The 22,388-nt window shown below is 43.2% G+C and overlaps 1 long non-coding RNA gene across 1 annotated transcript in view; it reads left to right on the top strand.

The window, feature by feature from the left end:
* LOC143136657 (uncharacterized) overlaps positions 1 to 21,826 on the top strand; it is a 33,056-nt gene extending 11,230 nt beyond the window's left edge. Inside the window, exons 2-9 of the long non-coding RNA XR_012989380.1 lie at positions 7,380 to 7,451; positions 7,570 to 7,668; positions 7,850 to 7,924; positions 8,058 to 8,135; positions 8,228 to 8,326; positions 20,855 to 20,917; positions 21,383 to 21,466; positions 21,571 to 21,826. This is a non-coding gene — a long non-coding RNA (uncharacterized LOC143136657). The remainder of the gene's footprint in view (positions 1 to 7,379; positions 7,452 to 7,569; positions 7,669 to 7,849; positions 7,925 to 8,057; positions 8,136 to 8,227; positions 8,327 to 20,854; positions 20,918 to 21,382; positions 21,467 to 21,570) is intronic.
* The last annotated feature ends 562 nt before the right edge of the window (positions 21,827 to 22,388 follow it).

The following is a 22,388-nucleotide window of genomic DNA, read 5'->3' as shown; positions in this document are numbered from 1 at the left end:
CCAGTAAAACTGCTTTCTGGAATACCCCACAGGTAGGCTAGCCTACTCAAGCAACTCCATACAGAGCTTGCAATGTTTCGGACTGTCTTCGCGACCTAATTGCATTTTAAAGTAGGCTATGCGTGCAGAACATATGTTATTTCAGAAGTGAAAGCATGGCTTTTGTTGTGGATTTTCTTTTAACCTTGACGAGGAGTTACTCGCTTCTCTAAAGATCCACTCATGACAATGTAGCCGGCTGATTCGGCTGACTCGCACTCATAACAACAATAACGTAACCGGCCCGCCCGACTGATCCGGGTAGATACTCAAGCAGCTCCATGAGCGTGCAGTTTGGACTGTCTGCACGACCTAATTGCATTTTAATATGCTACATCTATACACCAAATCTAATTATGTCTAGGCTACATGCAGAAGTGAAAGAATGGCTTTTGTTGTGGAAATGCTTTTCACCTCGAGGAGGAGCTACTCGCTCATCTACAGATCCACTCATGACCAACGTAGCCGGCTGATTCGACTGACTCGTACTCAACGTAGCCTAACCGGCCGGCTGATCCAGCAGCTCCAATCTGAGTCCCATGGTCTGCGAGTCTGCAATGTTTCCGGCTCTGCGGGAAGTTAACCACTTATCTCAGACTGCCTGCTCACTCAGTCGCTTGAGTTAATTTGTGGAGTTGTGGTTGCCTACGAAATTGTTACATTGTGTAGGATTCTGTCATATATCTCATAGGTGGAGCTCCGCCTCTACAAACCTTTTGGATCTCGAATGCGATTTAATAGTGTTGTGCGTGCAAATATGCCACTATGGACGTGCATACCATACAACATCTGATGACAATCGATGTATTTGATGTTATAGGCTAGACACTAAAAATGACTGCAGTGTAGATTACACTATCGCTCATAAATGCGGAAGTAATTGTTTTTTTAATATAGGCGGTCTTGTGCGTCTCCACGTTTCACGAAGAACGCGCACAGATCTGAGCTGAAAGCTTAGTGTCATGTCTCCATGACATGGTTTTATGAGATGTCAGTGTTTCATATTGTGCGTTTATTTTGATATGACCGCTGCTGGGGCCTGTACTACGAAGGGAGCTTAACCTACCCAGATGTAACCCAGGGTTACTTTGTTAAACCGGGGTTGACAAAACCTGGTTATCTTAAGTGGTGTTAATCGGTACTATGATGCTGATTATGAAGTTGATTTGTTGAGCCGGGGTTAACCTAATTGGAGTTTGTGCGCGTTCACATAAAAGGGGCGGGTTGCAGCGCAAGTCACCACTTTCAATGATGGCGCGATCACCTTATTTTACGGTTGAGGAATGCTCAATAATTATTATGATTGTATACAAATATTGATACGTCCGTACAGAAAGCAGGAATTCCAGGATTCTGATATGGCATCTGATCCAAGCAGCCAAGGATAAAAGAGACCTACATGTCATCTTCCTAAACCTGGCTAACGCGTTTGGGTCAGTTCCCCATGAGCTCCTCTGGGAATCCTTCACATTTTTCCACATACCAGAACTCATCACCACACTAGTCAAGACCTATTTCTAGGACCTGCAACTGTGTTTCACAACAGCCAACTTCAGTACAACATGGCAGCGATTGGATGTAGGCATCATGGCGGGCTGCACAGTCTCACCGTTGGCTTTCACAATGGCCATGTAAGTAATCATCAGGGCCTCCAAATGGGTGGTGGGCGGTGAGCGAAGCAGGGATGGGCTCCGTCTTCCACCTATTAGGGCGTACATGGATGATATAACAACCCTGACCACCACTGCAGCATGTACCAAGCGACTGCTGGGAAAGCTGGAGGAAAACATCGGCTGGGCCCGAATGAAAGTAAAGCCAAGCAAATCTCGCAGCATCTCCATTGTCAAGGGGGTCCTGAGAGACACAAGGTTCTACATCGGGGAGGACCCAATACCAATGATTAGTGAGCAGCCTGTCAAAAGTTTGGGCAGGTGGTACAGTGCAAGCCTCAACGACAAAGCGCAGGTGCAACAACTAAGGCAAGAAGTCATCAGTGGCCTTGAAACCATCGACAAGACTCTATTGCCTGGGAAACTGAAGCTGTGGTGCCTATAGTTTGGTTTCCTCGGTCAATGTGGCCACTCACCATCTATGAGGTCCCATTGTCTGCCGTGGAGAAGATGGAGTGAACGATCACTTCCTATGCGAAGAAATGGCTGGGTGTCCCACGGTGTCTTAGTAACATCAGCCTCTATGGCAAAGGCATTCTGGAACTACCTCTCACCAGCCTAACAGAGGAATACAAATTAGAGCCCGACCGATAAAGGATTTTGAAGGCCGATACCGATACAAATATTTGTTGATTTAAAAATCCGATATTCCGATATATCGGCCGATATATATTTTTTTTTTTCAGAAACGCGCAACAAAACATTAACACATTTCCCTAACATTAGTTATTTGTAGTTATTTATGAGTATTGACTAATATGATAATGCATTTTAAAAACAAACTTGTTTATTTTTAAATAATATTGTCACAGTGGAACAGAGGAACATCGAAATATATTAAAGTTCTGATAAATAAAATATATAAAAATAGAAACTTAAGATATAAAACTTAGTCTTTTGAACAAAAACACAATAACAACAACAACCAAATCAAAGTTACCAGTATTAAAAGACTAAATATAACTTTGAACTAAGGCTTAATAATTACAAAAAATAATGATGACATTATTACTATCATCATCATTTGTATTATCATTAAACAAGATAAAGGTCACTCCTAAATGTTTGAGTGTGCGTGTGTAATAATTAGTCCCTATTGCCTTATAAGCTACCTTATAATTACAATGTCAGCTTGCTTATCCCTTTACCTGCACTTTTAAAATTATTTCCATCAAGCTACATCAAACCATTTTCAATCATCAGTTGCTGCCTGCCTTCTAAAACCTACTATTTAGTGATCTAAATCCATTATGTAACCCGTTAATGCTGCGGCTGAACGACAGTGTCTTACAGACACTTGGCGTCATTGGATTTCACACACGTGTAAAAGAAAAGATAGTTCTAACTTTTATGCACAAGCTACGTTTTGCACAAGCTACGTTTGATACTTTTTCTCTATGTCTAAATGTTCACTCCTCGCACGTCTAACTTACATTTTACAATGCAGGGACTGTAACTACAGATATACTAGTTATACATACAGTAATCATTACTTTATTTAGGCAGAAGTTTGTTGTGGTTTCCAAGCTCATTAATGTTAACGTTAGCGGTCTTCCACTGATATTCATGGCATTAGCTAGCTTTGTGGTTAACTAGTCTATGATGAGCCATAATTTAGCAATGGATAACGTCATACTGCAAATTGTAAAACATACGCTTTCAAAATAACAGGCCGGGGAGAGATGATGCGTCTCACTGCTATAACTGTCACGCTATTAAAGAAATACATCTTCAGTCACACTGTCAAAAGTTAAAAGGACAGTCAGTCAACTACACTGTAACAACGTAACGTAATTACTAGCTAATTCCGCTTCACTCCCGACTTATTTAACAGCAGCAAAACTGGACATTGTTTTCACGAATTTTGTCATGCTTATTTGAGTTAAGAGAAAGGGGATGTTCTTTTAATTGTTATTCAAGCAATGTATGTCTCGTGACCAAATCACCATGAACACACTTCACTGATGATCTCACTCGCGGATAACTTTCTCTCTGCCCGACTCTGGTTGGATCAGCAGGTTGCAGGATGTGTGGCGCGTTATACACGAGTGTTGCCAGCAGGGACGGTGTAGAGTGCCCTCTGGTGGACAAACTATACAACGCCAACACTCATGACATGGTTGAAGGGTGTTTCGTCCGTTTTTATTTTATTTTTAAAATATTCATTTATCGGCCATTATAAATGCCGATACCGATAGTTTGGGAAATGCCTAATATCGGCCGATAATATCGGCCCGCCGATAAATCGGTCGGGCTCTAATACAAATGTTCCAAAGTAAGACTCCAGATGACGTTGAGGGACTCGAGGGACTTGATGAGATCATCAGGACGACTGCAGTGCCCCTAGCAACTGGGCGGAAGTGGACACCATCCAACGCAGTGCAGCAGGCTACATCAGCGCTGAGGCACAAAGACATTGTGGGACAAGTCCAGCATGAAAGAGAAGGTTTTGGCCTCAAAGCAAGCAAACCATCTTGGCAAAAGGCTACAACGTCAGAACGGAGGGCACTGGTGGTCGAAGAGGTACGCTGACAGGAGGAGGCTGTGAGAGGCGCAAAGGCAGTCTCTCTTGCCAAGCAGGGGCAATGGATGCAGTGGGAAGGTGTGCAGAGGAGAAAGATCAGTTGGAGGGATATATGGGGAATGGAAACAGGCAAGATCAGCTTCATTAGAGCAAGGTATGATGTTCTACCTTCCCCAAAGAACCTCCACCAGTGGTATGGCAAAGACCCAACGTGTGGCCTCACACAGGGGAGATATACCTGGTGCCACAATCAGGTCCTTATGACGCTGGCATCAACTCTGGAGAACATGCGGAGGGCAGCCAATTCCTCACCATCAGGAGTAAGAAAGTCCTTGAAGACATTTGTTAAAGAAGGACAAAAGCCACCTAAACACTCTACCACCAAACCAGAAGCAGGACACCTGTCTGTGGCCAGTGACTGAAAGATGTTGGCAGACGTTGGCAAACAGTTAACCTTCCCACCCAAGATTGCCTTCACCAACCTTAGGCCAGACCTGGTGTGGTCCTCCTCACTGAAGACTGCTTACATCATAGAGCTCACAGTCCCCTGGGAAAGCCTGGTGGAAGAGGCCTATGAGCGTAAGAAGCTACACTATGCAGAGCTTGCAGTAGAAGCAAAGCAGCGTGGTTGGAACACCAAAGTTTATCCAGTTGAGGTGGGATGCAGAGGGTTTGTGGCATCATCTACCATCAGACTGCTAAAAGAGATCGGCAGCCGTGGTCAGGCCTTGAGGAAGACCATAAGGGAAATCTCAGAAAAAGCAGCCAATAGATTTGGCTGAAGCGCAATGACCCGTGCTGGGCAAGTAAAGGGTGAACCTATCAAGCTTGCTGGAGCCTTCAATAACAGAGTGGACTTTGGGGACACAAGCTGAGGGCTGATCACCCTGCAGTGAGCCTCCCCTGTGGAGGATGTATAATGTTTAAAGGCTTAAACACCCAGTGATGCAGGGAAACACTACTGATGATGTGTCCTGTTCTCAATTGACTAGACAAGATCTCTCACAAAACTCACAACGCTAACAAGAATAAGAAATAATTAATAAACAGGAAATAAAGACGTACTTACAATTGCATTAACAGTAACGCCAGGTCAGCATCTGTTTTGCATCCTTCGCTTTCCCTTAGCTCACGCCATTCTGTGAACGCACGACCGATGTTTCTCTTGTGCGGTCCCTCGCTCGGTCAGCCGCTTTCTTCCTCTCCCTCGCCTCCTCCGCCGAGAACCGTCTCTTCTGTCTTTTTGCTGCCTCTGCCATGATGACCATCAAAAAAATGATCAATTTTTCGCTTGCTCTTATAGCCGGCGTGGCTAACCGGTACTGAGGGGGGCGTGTGCGTTTATGTGGAGTTGCCGTGTAGCAGTTTGTGTTTCTCGCTGGTTCTCGCTTCACACAATACTTCCTGTTTCAAACCTTTCGGGACACTAGTCCAAAAGTTGCAAGGTTGGTTTTCCGTAGGGATGGGCAAAGTGAGGCTTTATGAAACACTGAAACGTTCGAAGCAATTGTGCCGAATTGTTTCCGAAGCTTTGAAACAATTCCGACACCTCAGAGCTGTTTAGGGTGAAACAAATCTGTCAAATGCTTCGTATTGGAGATGTAGTCTTTAAAGTTCGTGGCTCGCTGTGTTACCTGTGTTCAGTCTTTGTCAAAAGCTAAGCAGTCATGCCCTTGGTCATTTACTGGATGGGAGACCACATGAAGTCACAATAAAGACAATCTTATTGCTGCCACTATGTGTTCTCTAAATCACTTTCTTCTTATAAAAACTCTCGATTTTTGACCATTCTGAGAGTTTAGTTGAAACTGTGTGGTTAACCCTTTAGCCGCCAGGGTTTAAAAATTAATAAATGGGATTTTTACATTAAAATTTCAAAAGGCCATGGCTTGCAAGTGGTCAGAGATAAAGTCCTACTGTAAATGTGAAAATCATTGAGTATGACCAGAAGTTTATGAAGAGGGTAAATTTACTCATCTAATTTGCATATTATGACGTGACTGGATGGCAACCACCGTGAATTATGCACATTTCAGTAAATACTAGATGTTGAACATATTTGAGCAGTTTTACTTTCTTTTTTTGTAATTTCACCGACATAACAAATGAACAGGAAAACAGTCACATGTAAACCAACAATAGTAAACTATTACTATAATCACAAACCCTATGCTAATATACAATAAAGTAGCCTGGTCAAATCAGTTCCATATCGCGGGTGACTTTGAAGTTCTTCAGAGCCCTATTTTTACAACCCCTGCTGTCTATACCACGTCCATTACGGACACCATCATCACTATTGTCACTGGCACCTCCAGCTATGTTGGGCAGAGGGTCGAAATAAGCATGGTATGCTTAGTGGACACTGTCGAAAAAGACGCACCTCCATTCACAGACGCTCTGTGACTATCAGTCAACAGACGATCGATTATATTCTCCAAAAGGCAGATATTCTCCTTCAGAATCAGAATAGGTGAATAACAGATCCAAGACTTCATCACACGTGAATTTTTTTGTCAACATTTGGTGTATTTCAGCTCCAATTTGGGCAAAACTAAGGCCCGCATCGCTTCCGCGTTATGGAGGAAATGCACGTCTTCTTCGTCTTCTTCTATCGTCTGTTTTATTCAGTAATGACGCTTGTCGCAATATTGCGACATGGGCGGTTAGAGGGTTAATGGTGAAGTAAGAAAACATAAACAGATACGATCTGAAACAATACCTTACAAATCAAATGGGGATCGAACCACATTTGAGCAGCCTGGTCTACCGTGCAAAAAACACCCTCACTAACCACTACACCATCATGGTTATTGCTTAAGAGAAAGCTACACTGTTAATTGAACGCGCGGGCACGCCTGCCGACACCGGTGAAACGCACCAAAGGTTCACTTAACTTTGGTCACATGACATGGGGATTTTGAACGATGTTTCGAAGCAGTGGTCACATGACACATGCCTCGACACTGATTCAAGACGTCGGTTTCGAAAGTCACACCCCTAGTTTTCCGCCTGGGGACGCTAGAGCGGGGAAAGTCACCATTTTCACCAGAACAGGTCAATTAACCATCCAAATGATTTCTAAACGGGTTTATTAAGTTGAAATAGTTACCAAATTCCCCTTTAACACTGACTTTGTGTTTCAGTTTCTGGGAGCTTTTACGCTTACCACTTCACGTTCCTGTGGCCAGGTACAAGAGAGGGGTGAATGTGGGCAGGTGTGAAGTGTTAAAAACACATTTGTTCATTTGTTTTTAACATAATAATTCTGGTTCACCATAAATAGCCCCTTAAATACATTTTCAGTATTCTAATCATGCCACTGTTTCTGTTTAGGGTGACTTCAAGTTAATAGCAACTGTACTTGGGTTTTGCTTAATATGTGCCATGGGGATGTATGGCATCTTCATGAATAAACAGTGGGCACTGATTGTGGTAAGCATCTAACTGCCGTATTATTATACTAACTAATTATTTTGACCACTAGCACTAATGTCTGTAAAACTGTACAACCCTCTGTTAAGAAATTGAAGTTTGCCATATATTGACAGATTTTTAAACACATTTGTTTGATTTTATACAATTTACTTGATTTCATTTCTCTCCATTTGCACAGTTTTCTAATTGGATCATTCTGATTGGCTTGTATTTTCTTGTGGAAGCAGTATCTACCGCTGTTGAATTGAACATGGTATGTGTCAGCAGCTCAATGTTGTAAATTTGTAATTTGATAGTATGAAGACATGACAGACTTCCTCAATTCATAAACTAGTTTTGAGTCATAGTATTGATGGTTGTGCACATCTTTGATACTTATTTTGTAGACAGAAGAAACTGCAAAAGTTGCACTTGATGAAGAGACCCAAGTTGCGGACTTGTGGTTTAGTGATCTTCAAGACAGGGTAACTCACTTTTGAAAATTTCAAAAAAAGCCACTTTTGTGACAGATATGTGAATGAGTTGTTGCTCTCTCCCTCACACACTCTCTTAACAGTTTCAGTGTTGTGGCTTTCTAAATGGACCCCTTGACTGGGGAGATTTAATTCCACCCTCTTGTCGATGTCCAGATACACCTGAAACCTCAGCACATTGTGTAAGTAAAGATCCCTGTTTTTCTCTCTTTACTTTAAGCATTCATCTCGTAAAGAACCTGCTGCTGCTCAGTGTTAATTTTGACAGCAAATTCTGGTTTAGTCGTAATCTTTTGAATAACACACGATTTAGTTTTAGTCATATTTTAGTCATCTGAAATCTTAGTCCTAATCTAGTTTTAGTCGACTAAAATACCATAAGAGTTTTAGTCTTAGTCTAGTCTTATGTCTTTTAGTCTTACTCTAGTTTTAGTAGACCAAATATTAGCAGATTTTAGTCGACTTAATCTACGGTGGACTTAGTTGACAAAATGTTTCTCCAGAATTTCCGGAGCCATCCTATATCATAGAAATGTATAGTCTGGAATCGACCCATTCACCTCGCTTAATCCAAGGGGCGGGCAGAGAATTGTCTTTCAAACTGCCTAGGCATGCAATAGGCCAGCACTACGACCATATCCGTATCCGGTCGGCAAAACGGCAAATACATCCTTCTTCGAAAGGAATGACTTCCTTTAGGCGCCAGAGGTTTTTTTCCGAAACGTTCAATTTTGACATCTTCATTTCAAAAGGCTATATCTTAAAAGTGATAAGAGATAGAGACTTTCTGTAAATTAGAGAAATATTAAGGATGACCCAAAGTTTATGTAGGGATTAAATGTTTATATATAATTTGCATTTTATGACATCATATGGTGGCGGCCATCTTGGATTATAGAATTTTCATGAAAAGTCGCATGTTTGAATGATAAAATGCACCACTTCTTTCCCCCAAAATGTCCCTCACCTTCTGTATGCTATATTGCACAATACTGAATGCTCAGGTAAATACTAAGTAGTAAACAAACTGTGTAAATCATTACTAATAAATAGCAGAAACAAACCAAATGCATGTAGCGGTAGGCTGGCCTTTTGCTGTAGAGATTTTCCATTTACTACATACAGTAGGCACTCTGATTCCATGTATGGGGGCACATATATATTATTCAGATGACACACAAACACAAGTAGACAAGAACTGTTTAGTTCAAAAGCTCACTTGCCACGGCAAGGCACAGATCAGAAGTGAGATGACGAGACAACAAGAGACAATGTTAGTATTTGTTTTCTTTTTGTTGTTTTTGTTTATGTTTTTTTGTTGTTTTTTTCTTAGCTGACAAAGACACACACATCACAAGGACATGAACACACAAAAAAGAACACATAGTGTATGTCCTAAATGGTCAGGGAAATAGATAGCAAATCAACAGTGTAAATCATTACTAATAAATGGCTGACAATTTTTTATGTAGCAGGCCTTTTGCTGTAGAGATAATGACTATCCATATCCATGTCCTATCCATACAGGGCCGGCATTCCCATCATCTTGTGATAGACTATGCATGGCCTAATGGCTCCCCTGCCCCGTGTCACAACCTCTGCTGCGAACAGCATGGCCAGATCTGCCTCGCGCGCGCGCTCCAAGTGGAGAGAATTTGCGCAGCTCAGACTAGGCCTACTGTCATTCTCATTGCGACTCCCCACACTGCCTCTACGTTCCCCCCTAACTGTCCTATGAGCACTTCGACCTCGTCTAACATACCCAGTGGCATTAGACAAAGGCTCCACCACGTTACTGTCGCCGCGATTGCGGAGAGGCACGCGGTCAGAAGACAGAAGCTAGCGCTACATGGACAGCCTCGTTCGCCACACCACTAACACCCTGCTAACTTCCCGATGAACACTCCGAACCCGTGAAACATTATTCCCACCAGTGACATCGGGCAAACGATTCAACGTTTGTGCTTGGTGTAAGCTAAACTCTCACTTTGTCCAGCTGCATCATTGCAAGGCAGGGACGCATCTGAAGCCTCACTAAACAAATCACCGTCATTTTCTGAAGGCAGATATTCCCCTTCAGAATCAGGGTCCGCGAATAGAAGACCCAACACTTCATTTCGGGTAAACTTTTTTGATGCCATTAGACGATAATCTAATGCAAATACTCGCTGACGTTGACAATATCGCTATGATAAAGTGGCTCACACGCACACTAGCTCCAGTATTGCACGCACTGATTCAATGCGCTGTATGTCAAAGGTTTTGTTTAAAGCATGCCCTTTTTTGGACTCGGGGATGACGTATGACATGTCTGCCATCTAGTGGAGTGGAGGTCGAGCGAAATATGACACCCTATTTGACTAAATCGGCCGTTTTATTCAGTACCGCATCTTGTCGAGTAAACTCGACCGTGGCGCCTAGAGGGTTAAGTGCATTGTGTTGCTCAACTTTCAAAGAAAAGCACAAGTCCAACTCCTCCAAAGTTGACGCCAACGCCGATTCAAACAACCGCTCTTAGTTCGCCATAGCCACCTTCCTTGTTGTTCAACGTCGTAGGACTGTCATCATCCTGTTAAGCCCGCCTTAAGACTCTCTAACAAAATAGAGCGCTGTGACGCCGTGGACGTCATCCAATAGAAATTCCTATGGTTTGATACTAGACGTACAGGCTGAGCAAATTAATTTGCCGCCGCTAGGGTGCGTCTAGATTTCTAGGCTAATTTTTGCTATGAACATCTTAAAAACAAGTTTGGCAGATAAGTGAATCAATGAAGAGCCAAACCAATATTATAGACTAAAGTTCAACATCTCTTTTATTATAATTTTCTCTTTGGCTCAGCGTGGCATCAGCGTAGTGCCTGGTGTCAGATTTTTAGCATGATAAATGCAAATGACTAAAGTTACCACTCACTGTCTATGACGTGCAGCGTAGGCTACCTGTAGGCTACTGTCCTCCCTGTGTGTATCGAACACAATTTGAGAGTCAGCCTAACACCTTCAAGAAAACAGGTTTTAGCCTCCAAGCTCCGGTTTTAATGAATAAAGAGTAAAACTGAAAATGATACAAAACATATGTATTCAATATTCAATATCTGAAGAAACATACGATAAAACAGATGAAAAAAAAATCCATCAGTAGCTGATCAGTAAACTCATAGAAGGCAGCATGGTTTTATCAAATAAAGATAGATTTATCAGAAATTACCAAATAATGTCACTAAATTTACAATCTACTTTAATAAGCAATTTACGGACTATGCTTTTCAAAGGTTTTAACATGTAGGATGTAGAAAGATGAATATTCAGCAAATAACTCAAAATGTGCTGCTGCTTGTCCTGGTTGCTATGGCTGTCATAAATCAAACAATACAGCATAGCTGTCCTAACGACTACACATCAGAAAGAACCACTAGATGGCACTAAACTGCCTATACTAACTAACTAAAATTGGCAGAGGCAGAACACTACCCTAACACCAAAGTAATGTTTGGAATACCCCCTATGATTTTTCCTTTTTTTGGCCATTCAAACATGTTGTAGATTTTAATTCACATAATTACTAGGTTGTTGCCTTTTCTATTCAGTAGGTGGCAGTCCAGGATAAGAAATAGAGAAGTTCAAAACAATACAGTAGGAAAACGAGAGAAAGAGCCTACAAGTGCAAACGGAAATGTAGTTTGTGAAGTTAGGGACTGTACGATATTTAGCGGGGGGGGAGGGCCGGTCGCCAGACGATCGGGTTAAAAATGTTCTGCCTGGCCCTCCCCCCTGGTCAATTTTTTTTTTCCAGGAGCCTCCCCCCGGCTCAAAAAAATTCTCCTAGGCCCTCCCCCCTACGTGAATCAAATAAAACTGGTCGAAAAATGACGTTTACAAGGTTAAAACGGCCAGCAAATGTCATAAGCACACATACACACACACGGGGCTACAAACCAGTGTTGCGCGGGTTTGGTCACAATCGGCCCGCGGTCGCCCGATATTTTAATCAACCCGACCGGAACTCGGACCGCGAATATTAATTAGGACAAAATTATACCCGACCCGCAATCCGACCCGCTTATTTACAAAATGTGTGCTTTTGGTTATAGCCTGCATGCAGTAGTCCATTTCTGTAAAACAAACTAATTTATTTGCGAAACTTTATGCAGTAGAACTACACGCAGGCATGCAGGACATAATGTTTGCGCAGGAGAGAGAATGAGAATAAGAGCGCAAGCACGCACGCAACCACCAAGGATTAGAACACTAGGATAAGATTTGGCCATGGACATACTTCTTTCGAAAATAGAAATGGGGAGGCAAGGTAGGCAAGAGAGATACATTGCTGGTCAAAACGTTAGCGTAAGAACTGGTTTAAAATGCTGAATGAAGCACAAAGCTTTACTAAAGCACATCCACTATTTAAAGTCACAAACACAACGAACTAAGGTAACTTTTATGCATACGCGAACCTATACATACCGGTAGATATGGCTGTGTAGTCTGTGCCATAAGATTTATTCCTGCAGGCTGCCCGTTTCGGCTGTCATACTTTTAAATGGATTCGCAAGAAGTAGGCCTACATAGACCATAACTTGTACTACTGTCATCTTCTTTAAGAACTTTTCCCAATATTTCCCATAGCCTATATCGCTTTTCCTGAAGGGGTGTCTTTATTATTTTAACTCGCGTCTTCAGCTTCTTTACTGTTGACTGTATTGATGCTTTACTGTATTGATGCTAGCCTTCTCGTGATATTTTAAGTAGGCCTATTTGTAGAAAATATATATTTAATTAATTTTAACTGACCCGCCCGCAAATGACCCGATCATTAAAATATTTGCTTTATGACTCATAACCGCGGGTGACCTGCAAGCTTACGAGGGGAGTTGTGGGAGATTCAGGTAGGGTTGCGACTTTTTGGACTCGCCCACTCTGTCAAAGAGACGTGAATCATGTTTTGGCCTACAAACCTTTTAAAATATCGAAAACGGATCATTGATCAGGGGAAAAAAATATCATGGATCAGGAAAAAATAATTTTCCTCGGCCCTCCCCCCAGGCCAAAAAATTTCTCCTGGGCCTTCCCCTAAGGCTTAAAAAATTATCTTAGGCCCTCCCCCCCTGACGACCGGCCCTCCCCCCCCCCCCGGTAAATATCGTACAGTCCCTTATTGGAATGGAAATAAATGTAACCACCTTCAACATACTTTTGAAGAATTTTTTTTTTCAAGCGTGCAAGTCAATTTATTAAGGGAGTTTGTTTGTTAGTTAAGGTAGGCTCAGCAAAACGTTAGCTAAGTTACCTTTGACAAGGCTGGCGGCTAGCATTATTATCATCAAGGGGTGTGCTAACTCGTAAGACTACCTCCAGATTGTTTTGCATTGAGGTGCTACTTCAGACGTGAGAACTGCTACGGTAGGCAACGGAAATTCGTTACTGCAGATTCAGAAATAGTAGATTGATGCTCCTGTCAACAGTACTGGTCTGGGTTTTCTTTTTAGAACGTAGGCTAAATGTTTCATTCAAAGCAGTGCTTTCTGGTCTGCCTGCTTCAGTCATGATAGCCAGACTGCACTGGGTGAAATACCACTATGAAATGTGACAGGGTTGGCTGAATGTCTCGTTTTTTGGTCTAAACGGCATACCCAAATTAAAAATGGTACAGCTCCCATATACTTTGGATGTGCTTCATATCATTGGAAAGGTAACACTCTAAAGTTTTTTTTACAAGTGTCAGGGTCATTCTAGGCCTTACTGACACTGAGTTACAGAGGATAGAAGGGAGGTTTTTTTTTTTTTAAATATCTGTAAACTGACTAAAACACACTGCTGTAAACACATCTAGTGAGATACAGACAACACAAGACCAGAGCCACATGTCTCAGCTTACTACAGAAACAAATTTGAAGTCAAAAGACTCAATGGATTTTATATTAAAAAAAATCTACAGGTATGTCTGTGTGTTTTTCTTAGGTCCATTTGAATTTCCACTGGGGATCAATAAAGTATCTATCTATCTATCTATCTATCTATCTATCTATCTATCTATTTGGACACTCCAAAAGAGACTTTGGTTACCAAGACTGCATACTTAGTTTCAAAGGCTTATAACTTGAGAACCCCTTTGTCTAGAAACATAATCTTGGTCTCTAATGAAAGCTAATACTGTTGGTATTTTGCAAGGTATTTGGATTTGATGTCAGTCATTTAGGCACAGCATTACATAAGCATAACCACACAAAACCCATATTTTCTTCTATTCCGCCTAAGAAATTTGGATAGAAAAAGGATAAACAAAGTGCATATATAAATATTAGAAAAGTGCAAAACTGAACTGTGCAAAATACAAACACACAGATGAATGACACAAAAATGTGATGTCTATGAAGTGGAACAGGAAAGACCGGTTACCACTTCTTGGAGGATGGTGTAGTAGCCAATCAGGGCATCGGACAGGTCCACAACACCCATGTTCCTGGGTAGAGAAACAAATATAGGAAAATGAACATAGCCAAAGTTACTGATATTGATGCATTGACATGATATCAAAATTCAATTCAAAGAGTTGAAATTATGAAAACAGTGTACATACCCATTGTAGTCCTTGATGGCTGGTGGGATGGCCTCTTTGCCTCCAACTGCCCATCTGGGTCAGACTTCTCTGGCTCTCTGAAGCACAGACACGCAACGATTAGCTCATCCTCCACACAACCCTCCCCCCGCAACCCCTCTCTCTCACACACACACAGTAACATCCCGTCCCCCCCAAAATAAACCCACTGCCATTACAGGTAAGCATCCCCTCCCCCACCAGAATAAGCCCAATGCCTAGTCCCTGATTACACACCTCCATCCTACACATGCACTCATAAAAGCACCCTTTCCAACCAACAAAGTTTCTGTATTGACCACGGTCAGAGAAAATTCAAGATGCCATTTATTCAGTCACATCTCCCTACATATGCATGCTCGAACGTAAGCATGCACGCACACACACACACACACACACACACAAGCTTCAGCAGCAGCACCCCTCCCCCTTGTTTACAAACTCAAAGCCACAGCGGTCTTCACACATAACTACTCAAATAATGTCTGTAATAAATACTTTCTGATAAAATAATCAATCTGTAATGTATTGTAACGTTTAATGCACACGACACCAACGTTGTTCAATGGCAGCTTTATTGGCTCACGAACGAGGGCAGGGACTCAGACACAGATTACAATACACACAGGGCAGGTCAAGGAAACACACATACTACACCAACAGGGGAGGTCCAGCCCCCCACACGAAAAGGAACACACATCAGGGATAACTAAAAAGGGAAACAGGTTACGATAAAAACACCAACTTTACACTTCTAACTTAGGGGAATAACGACATAAACCCCCCGATTGTTCACCCTCGTGTCCCAGCATGCCTTTCGCTGGAGAACGCTAACACAGTCTTTATGCGCCGACGCTACATAGCTCCCCCAACAAGCCGTTGCCGTCCTCGGCAACGACCACGAGGTAGCCACATGCTAGCGTCGGCGCGCGTCGCCCGCCACTCAGTCCAGTGCGACAGTACCGCCAACTCACGTGGGGTGCACGCGCCGCAGGAGCTCACTCAACGGGGCGCCACGCTGCTAGCAATCCAGTTCGGGCGTGCTAGCAGCCACGTGGCCGACCCGCTCGTCACCAGCTCCCTCTCAGCAGCCGCCCTCAGGCTGCACTTTCCGCGGCGTGTCACCACGGCACTCCTCCTCTCCAGACGGGGCCCTAGGTGGCCTTACAACCGTCGACACTGTACCAAGCACCGGGGTTCGAGGGGGGCCAGGTGAAGCTGCGCCAACGCCACTCCGCTCCGTCGAGTCGCCGACCGGGACAGACAGGCACCGACTCCACAGCAACCGGACCGCGCTGAGCTCTCCCGCTGCAGCTACCGTCTTCGGCGTCCCTCCTCGTGTTGCCATCTCGCAGAGCCGTACTGCTCTGTTCCCGGCCCGTTCCACTCCTTCGCGGCCTCGGCGAAGGCACGACCCCCGAGATGGTCGTGCTATCGAACTCCACACAACGAACTTTTTTTTTTTTTTTTTTTTAAAGGCGCCGGCCAACAGGCCAACTAGAACTAGCGCCTAGCACTGCACGGTGCCCCTCACACGCACCCAAAAGTTAAAACACACAAAAACAGTCACACTCTAGAGGGCCTTTCCGACGAAGCTGCCCCACCGACGTGAGTTCGCTGCCCTCAGCGGCTCCGCCAACCGTCCCTCGTCTAGGAACCTCTTCCTCGCCGCACTCCCTCGGCTCTGCTCACGCGTCGCGGCTCGCAGCGGAGTCAGCGCCCAGACCAGCGTCGTCTTCTCCGCGAACGCTTCATCAGGCCCCTCTTCCGTCAAGAACTTCTCCCATGGCCGCAGGCAGCTCCAGACGATAGCTCCACTCCTCCGTCTGCTGTAGCGATAGAAGGCCCCGAGCTTTTTAGTAGCCCTTACAAGGGCTCTCCCTGGATCCTCTTGCGTGGGCCTCCACCCAGTGGTATGGTCTTCCGCTCCCCGCTTCTCTCGCTGGGCGGAGGCCATGTTCGAAAGTCGCTTCTGACACCAATGTAACGTTTAATGCACACGACACCAACGTTGTTCAATGGCAGCTTTATTGGCTCACGAACGAGGGCAGGGACTCAGACACAGATTACAATACACACAGGGCAGGTCAAGGAAACACACATACTACACCAACAGGGGAGGTCCAGCCCCCCACACGAAAAGGAACACACATGAGGGATAACTAAAAAGGGAAACAGGTTACGATAAAAACACCAACTTTACACTTCTAACTTAGGGGAATAACGACATAAACCCCCCGATTGTTCACCCTTGTGTCCCAGCATGCCTTTCGCTGGAGAACGCTAACACAGTCTTTATGCGCCGATGCTACAGTATGTACTCAGTTCAAGATCAGGGTCCCTTCCATTGAGAAAATCCCCCTCGGCTTCAAAGTCCATAGAGACCTCGCTTTCGGAAGAGGACGAAATAAAGTTGACAAACTTCATAAAAGTTGACAAACGCTCAGGGGCGGAGCTATTGGTTCACTATAGGGGGGGCGACCTGTAGTGGGCCCCTATATATTGTGTTTATTCCAACATCATGTTTTTATTTAGTCCACTTCATATTGTGCTTATTAGAGGCTGAGGCATTTTGTTTTCTGTTGAAAGTGTATAGACACGCAGTTTAATTTCACTATTTTGACAGTCGGCTAACCTATAGGCCTAGACCTACTAACAAACGCATTTCATTTGAAAAAGCAACATGATCAATTGCTAACTAAGTGCAACTACAGCTCTTTTAACACATCCAAAAGGGCTACACTTTTGCCTGTTTAGGCTATTTGTTTGTTTTTGTTCTCTCGTGGGTCGTGACTTTTCCATGCTGCGATATCTGGGTTGAAAGAAGACTATCCATGCATGCTAGGCTTTCTTTTATTTATTTTTTACAAGATTTGGCAACACACCAAGGCAGTAACTCCGCTGACACTAACAGCCTATCTTCTTGTCTCTATTGAAATTGTGTTTTGTGTGTTAACATTGACATGTCCCCGTGAACGGATAGGTAAGGTTTTTACCGTTTAGACTGTGCATTGGGGCAGCCTATCCTGCGACGATGCGAACTGTGATCAGGCGTACCTGCAGGTGTACGACCATATGCACTGTAGCCTACCATCAGACAACTCAACAACGAGAGAGAATTTCCCCTGTGTGTGTATTCACACCAAGTTAGCCCACCATAACTTCCCAACTGCGCAGTATCCCATTAGCTGCTCGACAATAGACTATTTACAATTTTCTGTAAAGTAGCCTAACAAATGCACGCAGCAATTACAGAAGTTGTGGGCTAGGGCTACTTGTTGCTTTATTTTATCTATGGTTGCCTGTTATCATGCACGAACGAAACTGGGAAACGGACAAATATTAGTAAGGCTTAATGTTTCGTTGTGCGGGGGGGGGGGCTCTAGATGGGTGGGGGGGGGGGCCTCTAGATGGGTGTGCGTACCATAGCATTCATTCCTGCTGGAGCGCCTGAGGGTGATTGCTGTTGTTGCGGTAAGCTTATGCTCCTGTAAATAGACACAGCGTAGACCACGAGGGGGTGCCAGGGGGGCCTCAGCAAGTTGGAAGGAAAAATAAAAGCAACAAATAAATTCATTTGAAAATTTTAAAATATACTTAAATATTACTATGAGGGTTGTTATACAATGTCATTATAATAATGTGTCACATATCTGAACATTATATTTTCCATGATAATGACTGGGAATAATAGTAGAGTGATAGCTCTCATATAGCAGAGAGCCCCAAATACAATTTTTACACACTGTATGCTCCATCGCGAAGTGTTGCTAAAGTGTGGCTAAAATAATTATTAGGATTAGCTTAATGTATTTTTACATTTGCCGTAGTATTCTTGATGGGTTTAATCACGGGGGCCCTTGGCCAGAACCTAGTGGTATTTGGGAGGCCTTGTCGTGGAAAAGTTTGGGAACCCCTGGCCTAGGCTACTCCGGCAAACCCAGACCGGTTGTGGCATCAGTTTCGCTTTTAAAACGCAACAGTGTAGCGAGAGGGAGAGTGCGGACTGTTGAACTCCCATTGTAAGCGCACTCTACGGACCAGTGGCATCTTTAGTAGCATTTTCTTTTATTATTTCTTCCCCCAGCAATCAGTACAAATAAGCATCGATAAATACAAAAATGAATCAAGATAGATTTGGCCAAAATTGGTCGTGGGCCCGGAGCGCTTATGCAAACACTAAATGACTCTCCAAACTCGCAATTCAAAGCTCGCTCTCTGTAGCTAACGAGTGCGCATCAAAACTTCTCTGGGAGCGCATGGTAGGATGGCATCATGTCATATGTCGTTTGAATCGTTTCCCTATTGGCTAAAACGGTAGCGGTTGCGGTAACAGTTGTAAGTGTTAACAAGCAGCTTGTTAATGCTTGTTAATGGTGTATAAGACAAAGAGGTGGATAATTAATACGCTTATAAGACCTTTCTTACCTATTTGTAGTAAATTTTGCAGCCCCCCAATCTAAAGCGAGGACCATGTAGCCTATAGCTCCACAAGCCCGACCTTCTATCTCTATATGTCTACTGTAGACACTACAGTACTGTACTGTATCTATCTAGCTTGGTTTAGCTGTGAGAAATGCACCTTCAAAATTGCTGCAGCGAGCAGGAATTGAACCCTGGTCTCCTGCGTCATAGAGTGACCTCTTACTTACTGAGCTACATTCCTATTTGTGTTTTTGGAGAAAATGATCATTTTGATTCAATATACCGATAATGTTCTATATCATTCTAGCTATGCTTTTTACAAATATGTTTCTGATGGAAAAGTGGTGTTCCATCATATGGGGTCTTAAAAGCCATGTCTCCTAGCTACAGCGTTTTTGTTTCAAACAAACTAATCTAAGCATGCTCAGATGACGATAGACCAGGCGCTGTTGCTCACCTGTCCATCATCGTAAAGTCCAATTTGATTGGTCCGCCCGATCTAGGGCGAGCATACTTGCTCCACAATGGAGCAATGCCAACTTCCCGACCTCAAATGTTGTGGGCGGGACTAAGTTCAGACTGGCACCCAGGCTAGGTTAATGAGCGAAGACAGCTGAAATCAGTCACAGCTGTGTAACTAAGTCTGTGCATATAATGTAAACAACCTAACTGTTAATAATAATAATAATAATAATACCTTGGACTTATATAGCGCCTTTCATGGTACCCAAGGTCGCTTTACAATGAGGGGAGGGGGGGAGGGGTAAGGGGTCCTCACTAGTAACCACCACCAATGTGTAGCACCCACCTGGGTGATGCACGGCAGCCATTATGCGCCAGAACGCTCACCACACACCAGCTTGAGGTGGAGAGTGAGGGAGTGAATGAGCCAATTACAGTGGGGGATGATTAGGGGGCCAGATTGAATGAGCCAGATTGGGAATTTAGCCAGGACACCGGGGAACCCCCTACTCTTTACGATAAGTGCCATGGGATCTTTAATGACCACAGTGAGTCAGGACCTCGGTTTAACGTCTCATCCGAAGGACGGCATCTCCTACAGTGCAGTGTCCCCGTCACAGCACTGGGGCATTGGGATCGATCTTTATTGGCCAGAGGGAAGAGTGCCACCTACTGGCCACCCACCAACACCACTTCCAGCAGCAACCCAGTTTTCCAAGAAGGTCTCCCATCCAAGTACTAACTAGGCCCACACCTGCTTAGCTTCAGTAATTCAGCTAAGACAAGGTATCCATTGGTATGGCTGCTGTGAACTGTTGTGAAAACGTCCTTGAAACTGTGCGAAGTTCTGCAAACTCGTCTTTGTTCTCCTCCTATGCAACTGCTGCTGCGTTTGTTTAGTTGTTACGCCTGCTCTGCTGCTTCTGCATAGATCAACTTACCCTGAAAGATTCACTCTGATTAGATTTCTTCCCAACTTGTCCGACAAAAAGAGTAGTTTTGATTGGATCTCTTCTCCATTCGTCCCCCCTTAACATTTTCATCTCATTTTTATTCGTTGACTAAAGTGTCAGTTATATTTTGTCATAGTCTTCATCATATCTGACTTTTTATTTATTTTTTATTTAGTTTTCATCTGTGAAAAAGGTTCGTTGACGAATATTTTTTGTCATAGTCTTTAATTAACACTGCTGCTGCTAATAACATGGCACCTCTCTTTGGCATTGTCTAGGTTAATATCCGTACGATTAACACCGAGACGAAAACAGCTGAGGAAATCCAGGTGTATACTCAGGTAATGACCATCTCTGCAACCTTGGAGGGACAAAATAGCTGTTTATATGGCCCCTCTCTGTTATTATAAACACATACGTACCCTAGGGTTAATAGTATTTCTAATCAGTGACACTGTTTTAAAGATATATTAGTCATCTTGTTTTACTCAACTGCATATTCATATTAAAAGGAAACAAGATGTCTATCTGACAAAGTGAATATAAGATTAAGGGCCCCATTTTAGCTATCTACATGGATAGTCTAAAGTGCAAGGCATAAGTGTGTTTAGGCATATTGAGCCAGTCAGAAACATAAGAGAGATAACAGAGAGATGTAAGTACAACCCATCCCTGAACCATCTTCCTGCCTGCCTGATAATTTAACCATGTGCTTCAGACCAGACGTTTTAGATCTTCAAAATAGGGTCCTTAGTCTCATCACTCCACATCCTGATATGTTTTCATCCTTGTGTTTTCATCTCCAGCCATGTTTTCCTTACATGTTCAACGAAGTGAGAATGGCCCTGAAAAAAGAAACAGCGTTGAGTTTTACATTAATATTTTTTATGGTATGTGTTCATGTTGATGAGTATGCCTTTAGCATTTGTGCTTTATGCTTCATCCTGCTCTCTCATCTCAACTTCTAACAGCTACTTTTGTGGTGTTCCCACAGGTTGTTGCCTCTGTGTTGTCCATTATAATACTGCGCCAAATGAGAAGAAAGACTATCACTACACCAGTCACTTTCACAATACATGCAAGTGACTCAACACATGCAGTGCTTGGATAATCATTCTAGAAGATGACTTGTTCTTGAAGCATTTTTTGTCATTTGGTTCTATATCTTTTTGCCATTGAATGACAGATGGGTTTTTTTTTTATCATGTACCATTGTATAGGCTGGTGACCATCTATGTACAACCCCAAAACAGCAAAAGTTTGGACGTTGTGTAAAATGTGAATAAAAACAGAGTGTAATAATCTGCAACTTTCTTAAACTCATATTTACTTGCAAAAAGGACACAGACATATCGACATATGTTGAAAATGACAAATTTGACTGTTTCATGGGAAATATATATTTCCAGCAATACTGTATGTTTCAAAAAAAGTTGGGACAGGGCTAACAAAATGCTGGAAAAAAACGAATTAAGGTAACTGGCAACACGATTGGGTATGAAAAAGAGCATCCCAGAGAGGCAGGGTCCCTTAGAAGTAAAGATGTAGGGGTATTCATTACTCTGTGTAAACCTGTGTGCACAAATGATGAAACAATGTAATTTGAATTAGAGGGGATGCATCCCCTCTATTGAAATCCGAAAACTTCTTCTTCTTGTTATTATTTTTCTTTTTACCTTTTTGTGCGTGCTATTCAGCCCAAACCGCTTAACGTACAAATTTGGTTCAAACACCGTTCCGTAGATCTTCCAAGGCTTTACCGTCCTATCCGTTTTTCATTTTTGAGAAGTTTATACTTTTTGAGATATTTGT

This window comes from Alosa pseudoharengus, unplaced genomic scaffold (assembly GCF_046254945.1).
Source record: "Alosa pseudoharengus isolate Yale_2024_CS ecotype anadromous, Long Island Sound unplaced genomic scaffold, YU_APseudo_1.1 YU_APseudo_1.1_scf_20, whole genome shotgun sequence".
Taxonomy (NCBI): Eukaryota; Metazoa; Chordata; class Actinopteri; order Clupeiformes; family Clupeidae; genus Alosa; species Alosa pseudoharengus.
This window is presented reverse-complemented; position numbering and strand designations above follow the sequence as displayed.